Source organism: Cucumis melo, chromosome 3 (genome assembly GCF_025177605.1).
Source record: "Cucumis melo cultivar AY chromosome 3, USDA_Cmelo_AY_1.0, whole genome shotgun sequence".
Taxonomy (NCBI): Eukaryota; Viridiplantae; Streptophyta; class Magnoliopsida; order Cucurbitales; family Cucurbitaceae; genus Cucumis; species Cucumis melo.
Genome location: NC_066859.1, coordinates 7,872,757 through 7,880,453, shown reverse-complemented (window position 1 = coordinate 7,880,453; position 7,697 = coordinate 7,872,757).

Here is a 7,697-nt window from a genome sequence, read left to right as displayed (position 1 = left end):
TTTTCGAGCTCCCCTATTGGAAGCATTTTCATGTTAGACATTGTTTAGATGTGATGCATATTGAGAAAAACGTTTGTATGAATATTTTAGGTACACTTCTCGATATTCCAGAAAAAACTAAGGACGGTTTGAATGCTGGACATGATTTAGTCGATTTAAAGATTCGACCTGAGCTTACTCCTATTAATGGGGAGAAAAAAAATTTCACTCCCCTTGCTTGTTATACACTTACTAAGAAAGAAAAGCGGTTTCTTTTAAAGTCGTTATCAGAAATGAAAGTTCCTTGGGGTTACTCATCCAATGTTACGAATCTTGTGTCAATAGAAGATTCAAAACTGAATGGTCTAAAATCTCATGATTGTCATGTCCTCTTACAACAATTGCTCCCTGTTGCCATCAGATTTGTGGTTCCAAAACATGTTCGATATGCTATAACTCGTTTGTGTCTTTTTTTTAATTCTATATGTAATAAAATTATAGATGTTACACAAGTAGAGAAGTTGCAAGAAGACATTGTGATTACATTATGTTCTAGAGAAGTACTTCTCTCCTTCATTCTTCACAATAATGGTCCATCTCACTGTACACCTTGTTAGAGAAGTAAAACTTTGTGGACCCATTTATTTGCGATGGATGTATCCCTTTGAAACGTTCATGAAGGTTATAAAAAACGCTCTGAGAAATCGACATCGTCCAGAGGGTTGTATTGCTGAAGGTTATATATTAAAAGAAGATATTAAATTTTGTTCAGAATTTTTATATGGAGTAGATCCTATTGGACTTGGTTGTTAAAAGTTAAGAGACAATTCTGACTATTCAGAACTTGGTAGACCATTGTCAAGTGGAGTTACTAGCATACCTGAACTAGAGCTTTTATATCAAGCTCATCGATATGTTTTGGAGAATACCGTTGATGTGCAACCATATATAGAGTAAGTTCTTCTGTCTATAATCCATTTATTTGATTGAAATTCATGAAACTAAAAGTAATTACATTTCAACATTCTTGTTGTACTTCACAAGGAAACATTTGATTGCATTGCAACAACAACACCGAAGTAGATCAAAAAACCAGAAATAGATTCAAGATGAACACAATCGAACCTTCATATCTTGGTTACGAGAGAAGGTATAACTTGAAATTAGTTATTTAACATTATTCGTTCTCGTTTATATTCTAATTGTTTTAGTTGTTGTCACTCAGGTTGAAACGGAACTTGCAACAGGAGATGTTGAGGTTTCAGATAACTTGCGGTGGATTGCTCATGGCCCTCATCCAGTTGTTACTACTTACAATAGTTGCGATATTAATGGATGTCACTACCACACAAAGTCGCATGACAAGAATAAAACGGTACAAAATAGTTGAGTCAGTTTAGTTGCAAAAACGATGCAAGTATGTAGCTCGAAAGATAAAAATCCTATAATCGGAGAAATGTCCTTTTATGGTGTGATAGAAGAGATTTGGGAACTTAATTATAATTCATTCAAGGTTGCCATTTTTAAATGTGATTGAGTTGAAAATAGTGGTGGTATCAAAACTGACGAGCTTGGGTTTGTGTTAGTTGACTTAAGTAGAGTAGGGCATAAGAACGACTCTTTTATATTTGCAACCCAAGCAAAACAAGTGTTTTTTTGTTGAGGATCCAAGTGATAGTCGGTAGACTATTGTTCTTACTCCACCACAAAGAGATTTTGAGGATCAATATAATGATGACGAACTTGAAGATACAATTTTAAATTGTCAAGGGATGCCTAAAGCTACAATAGATATTGAATCTAGACTTGATTTAGATGAGAACACTCCAACATATGTACAAGCTGATTGTGAAGGCACATGGATTGCTAATGAGTAAATGTTTGGGTGGGTTTTTACTTATTAATTTTTATGAATATTTTGCATCTTATACTTAGCTAACTAAACTTTATTTTTTTTTTCTTAGATTGATTCTTATACAATGGAGCTACCAACTAATGAGGACTTAACACTTGGATTGGATGAGGTTGAAATAGGTTTGGATAATGCACATACGGATCACTTAGAACAAGTTGATGCATCAAAGAACGAGAAGAAGAAAACAAGAGGACTAACATTGATGCATGATGTTACAAGAATTAAGAATACGGGGGAGAAAACAGTAGTTGAATACAATGAAAATGGAATACCTATTGGCGAGAATGGGCACAAGCTTCAATCTTTCATTGGATCTTGTGTGCATCATCATATCCCCATCACACATGCATCTTGGAAGGTAGTGCCGACTGAATTAAAAGAAAAAATATGCAGCATGGTTGAGGTATGTAATAATCCTTTCTCTTTTTAAAATCGTGCAAATATTACACTTACTGTATAGTTTGAGTTGTACTATGTTGTGGCTATCTTGCAGCTATGGTAGCCAATCATGCATATATTGATACACTTATTGTATAGTTTGAGTTGTACTATGTTGTAGCTATCCTGCGGCTATGGTAGTCAATCATGCATATATTGATACACTTATTGTATAGTTTAAGTTGTAGTATGTTGTGGCTATCCTGCAGCTATGGTAGCCAATCATGCATATATTGATACACTTATTGTATAGTTTAAGTTGTATTATGTTATGGCTATCCTGCAGCTATGGTAGCCAATCATGCATATATTGATACACTTATTGTATAGTTTAAGTTGTATTATGTTATGGCTATCCTGCAGCTATGGTAGCCAATCATGCATATATTTCTTACGCATTGTTCAGTTTGTCTAGGGAGCATTCGTAGTTGATGGTCGAAGTAAGAAGACCATTATGAAAACGGCTAGAGTTTCATTTCGTCAATTCAAGAGTTGGTTGACAACTCAATATATTATCCCTTTTATGGATGAACCACAACTCTTGATAGATCCACCTTCGTTGTATGCTCACATAATTGATAAACATGTTTGGCAAGAGTTTGTCAGGTCAAGAATGTCTTCAGAATTTCAGGTATTAACCTTTTGTTTTGCAATCAAATCAATCATAGTATAAACCACACGTTTGTTATTTTAATCTTTTTACGTAAAATTTGTATAGAAACTGAGAAGGGAACAACAAGATCGAAGAAAGAGGAGTAAATATACTCATAATATGTCAAGACGTGACTATGCGAATCTTGTCGAGGATAAGGTAATTAAGAATGTTATTGTATTTTACAGATATTCTAAAATTTAACTATGGTGTGCTTAATGATATACAGAAAAAGGGTACTTTCGAAGAACATGATTTTGGACGGGCTAATATGTGGAAAAAAGCTCAGACAAAAAAAAGATGGAGGATACGTAAACGAAGATGTACAACAAGTTGCCAATGAAATAGTAAGATTCCCAATGCTACATTTGCACCAAATCACATGAATATACTTCTAACGCATTACTGGTCATATTTAATCCTTTTTAGGATGAGAATTTGGATAAAGCACCCAATGATGCATTGACTCAAGCGTTGGGTACTCCAGAATATGGCGGACGAGTACGTAGTGTGGGTGGTTTCATTACACCTACTGTTTATTTTCATCAAGCAAAGCCAAGAAAGTCAAACAAGGTGGATACAATCCAACAAATTATTGATGAAAACGAAGCACTTCGTAAACGTATTCGAGAGTTGGAACAAAAAGTTCAAAGCATCCCAACATCGGAACATGGTAGTTGCTCCAAGAGCAAAGTCCAAGAGAAGGTAAAATGTTTGTTTCTAAAGTAAAGTTACAATATTAATTGTTTATCAAAGTGAAACTATCATTTACTTGTGCTTTGAAAATCTTGACGGATTTAGGAGAAAGTTTTAGAAAACGTAGTAAAAGAGAAGAAAGAGATTGTTACTAGTGTACCACCGGTATCTCTTACATCAAAGAAGAAGATCGTAGAAGAGGAGAAAGTGAAAGAGGAGGAAGTGATTGCTACTAGGCCGATGACAAAGAATGAGGTAAATGTGAAGGTGGATTGTAAGCAAACAATTTTACATATATGAGTTACGTTCTTAGATTGTTACTTACTTGTGTTAGGTAAAAGCTTCAAGGCCGATGACAAAGGAGGTGGAAGTTACTAGTGAACCATCAAATCTACCAATACAATTGAAGTATATTCTTAGATATGCTGAAAGGATAATGGTTGATGGGTCTAGTTTTTCATTTCAACTACCTCTTGAGTTATTTGGTATACCTCGAAAGAGTTATGTTTTGCGAGAAGATGTTATTGATTTTTGCAACATGCAAAAAGTTAAGACTTTATCAATGGTGGCCTATATTACGTAAGTAAATGCTACTTCTTCATGATATATATATTCATACTTTTTAGTTAGTAGTAAGTTGATGTATGCAATTAAATGTTACTTCTTCATGATATATATATTCACAATTTATTGTAGGTACTTATACTCACTCATTATTGATTTAAAGAAGGTTTCAAAGTACGTTTTTGTAGATCCATCTCTTATTTCAGCTGGCCATAGTACTCAAGAGATTAGAGCTCGAAACCTTTGTAGTAGATTAATGACTTCCAAACAAGATCAATTGGTTGTTGCTCCTTTAATCCTGGATAAGTATAATTTTTATCAATTTAAACTTGCATTAGTACGAAAATACTAATTACTTGCATATTTATATCATTTAGGGATCATTGGTCTATAGTAATTATTAATCCATATGATGATGTGGTGTACCATCTTGATTCGTTGAGAAGAAGCTCCCAAGATGATATTAAATACGTAACGAATATGTAAGCTAACTGTATTTATGTTTCTTTATTTTTAATCGCTAAAGAAATTAGTTCATTTTGATTTATCTATACTTTGGGAAATGTAGGGCCTTGAAGATTTTCCAATCTCAGAAGAATTTGAAAAAGACCAGAAAAACAACATTCTGAAAAGCGGTAAAGGTAAATATATTTATAAATTTATTTACAATTTAATTTAGCACATAATCTAATATGCATTGTTATTTGGTTTTGTGTTATAGTGTCCTTTACAAGTAGGAACTGTTGAATGTGGATATTATGTCATAAGATACATGTGCGAAATCGTGAGTAAGGACACAAGCATTATTACCGATGCGGTATGTTTTTAAACTACTTACATTGTCATATTATAAATAGTATAATATGACTATTTTTTTAACAAAGTGTCTACTTGACTTTTTATGTTTTATAGATTGATACAAGAAACTCATACTCACAGCTTGAATTGGATGAAGTACGAGTGGAGTGGGCTGAATTTTTATCCCAGTACATATGATAGATACACCTAGATATGATCTTCTTAATTTTGTAAATGGCTAACATAAGAGAATGTCCATAACATTTTTTGCGTAAATGTTTTGCTCATAGTCATTATACTTATAGATGAGGCAATAGATGCAAGGGGATAGACTTTAGTTTTGGTATACAAGATAACTATTATTATTGGTTATATAAGAGGTAGCTATTATTATTGTTGATTTTGGAATAGGCCACAGATAGAAAATTTTAGTTGGCTATATTTGGATTGGAATTGTGTAATTGTTGATGACATTGGTGAGAAGAATGAAATTATTGTTGGTTTACTTAATTATTTGTAATTTTCTTGTTGTGTAACTACTGGTTCTGAAAAGTTTATTTTGTCGATGGATATGTTTTATCGAAACGAATGTACCTAATGCAGGAACCAGAAAATGAAAATTTTGTATATTTAATATATATTAATAAACAGTACTATACATAACGTTTAAATATATGTCAAGTATATGATATTCCTTTACATGCAAAAACGTCAAGTATATGTTTACTTGACACGTAAAAGGCGTCAACTATACAACCTTACCTGACACATAAAAGGTGAAGTGCGATAGATTACTTGACGTTAATACAGTGTCAAGTAAACGTATACTTGATGGTTTTTTAATGTCAAGTACACGGATACTTGACGGTTGTTTAGTGTCAAGTAAACGTATACTTGACGGTGTTTTAGTGTCAAGTAAACGTATACTTGACGGTGTTTAAGTATCAAATATACTTATACTTGACGGTTTTGTAATATCAAGTATACGTATACTTGATGGTTTTTTAGTGTCAAGTAATTGGACTATACTTGACAGTCGATTACTTGACGCTTTTAAAAACGTCAAGTAAACGTTTACTTGACACCGTCTTAATGTCAAGTAATCCGATTTTTGTAGTAGTGAGAACTGAAAGATAAGATATTCACTACAGTTGAGGTATATATAACTTTAATGTCCTTATTATATTTGATAATGTTCTTATTGTATGGACATTTGATTAAGTACTTTTAATTAGGAAAAACGTACAGTTGAGGTATATATAACTTTAATGTCCTTTTAATTATATAGGCTGCATTCGTCATTGATCCAAGATCTAGGAAAAATGTTCTCCAAACTGCAGGTATTTCGTTTCGTCAGTTTAAGAACTGGCTAACAACGAAATACATCATCCCGCATAAAGATGAACCACAATTGCTTCAAGTTCCACCTGAAAAGTATTCCTTCATTGAGCAAAATCACTGGGAAGAGTTTGTAAGGTCAAGGTTATCAGAGACCTTTCAGGTATGAATAACTTTTATACATAAAAATCATTCGGAATAATATTTGCTACTTTTTCATTAACAAATACATTTGGATATAGGAAAAAAGAAAATTACAACAAGATAGACGATCGAAGAACAAATACAATCATAGAATCTCAAGGAAAGGGTATGCCAATCTTAAGGAGGAAATGGTAAGATATTTAGATGTCTAAGGAGGAAACTCCCATTTTTGTAGTTTGTTCTTTCTCTGTTGCCAAAGAAACCTTATAGAATTTGGGATGTCTGGTTGGATATCTGGTGTAATGCTCCTCTTTGCTTGTGTGGTGTAAGTTTGTTTGTTTCTTGTCATTTGGAGGGGGGGTTGTTTGTTTCTTGTAAAGGGTTGCATAAAAAGTTGTAAGTTTGTTGTTTGTTTCTTGTAAATGGTTGCATAAAAAGTTGTAAGTTTGTTGTTTGTTTCTTGTAAATGGTTGCATAAAAAGTTGTAAGTAGGATTCTTCTAAAGCTTTGTCATTTGGGGGGGGGGGGGGGGGTTGTTTGTTTCTTGTAAAGGGTTGCATAAATAGTTGTAAGTTTGTTGTTTGTTTCTTGTAAATGGTTGCATAAAAAGTTGTAAGTTTGTTGTTTTTTTCTTGTAAAGGGTTGCATAAAAATATGTAAGTAGGATTATTGTATGACTTTGTCATTTGGGGGGAGGGGGGTTGCATAAAAAGTTGTAAGTTTGTTGTTTGTTTCTTGTAAATTTGCTTTGTACCAAAAATGGAATACAAGCTAATATGTTTACCACTTCAACTCCATGTTCTCGAATGAAGAAGGAGGGTTCAAATGAAGTTTATGTTGATCGAGCAAAAATGTGGAAGAAAGCTAGAGTTAACAAACAAGGACAGTACGACAACGACGACATTCAGCAAGTCGTCCATAAAATAGTAAGTCATTACATGTAAATTACATATTTCAATTATCCATTACATAAGCAATCATTTCTATAACTTACATTAATTTTGCTATCTTTTTAGGATGAGATATCAATTAATACAGATTCATCTTCTGTGAATAGACACTGTTCGAATGATGTATTAACCCAAGCATTGGGTACAAAAGAGCACAATGGTCGTGTGCGTGGGGTTGGTGGATACGTTACTCCAACAACGTACTTTTATTCAATTAAGAAAA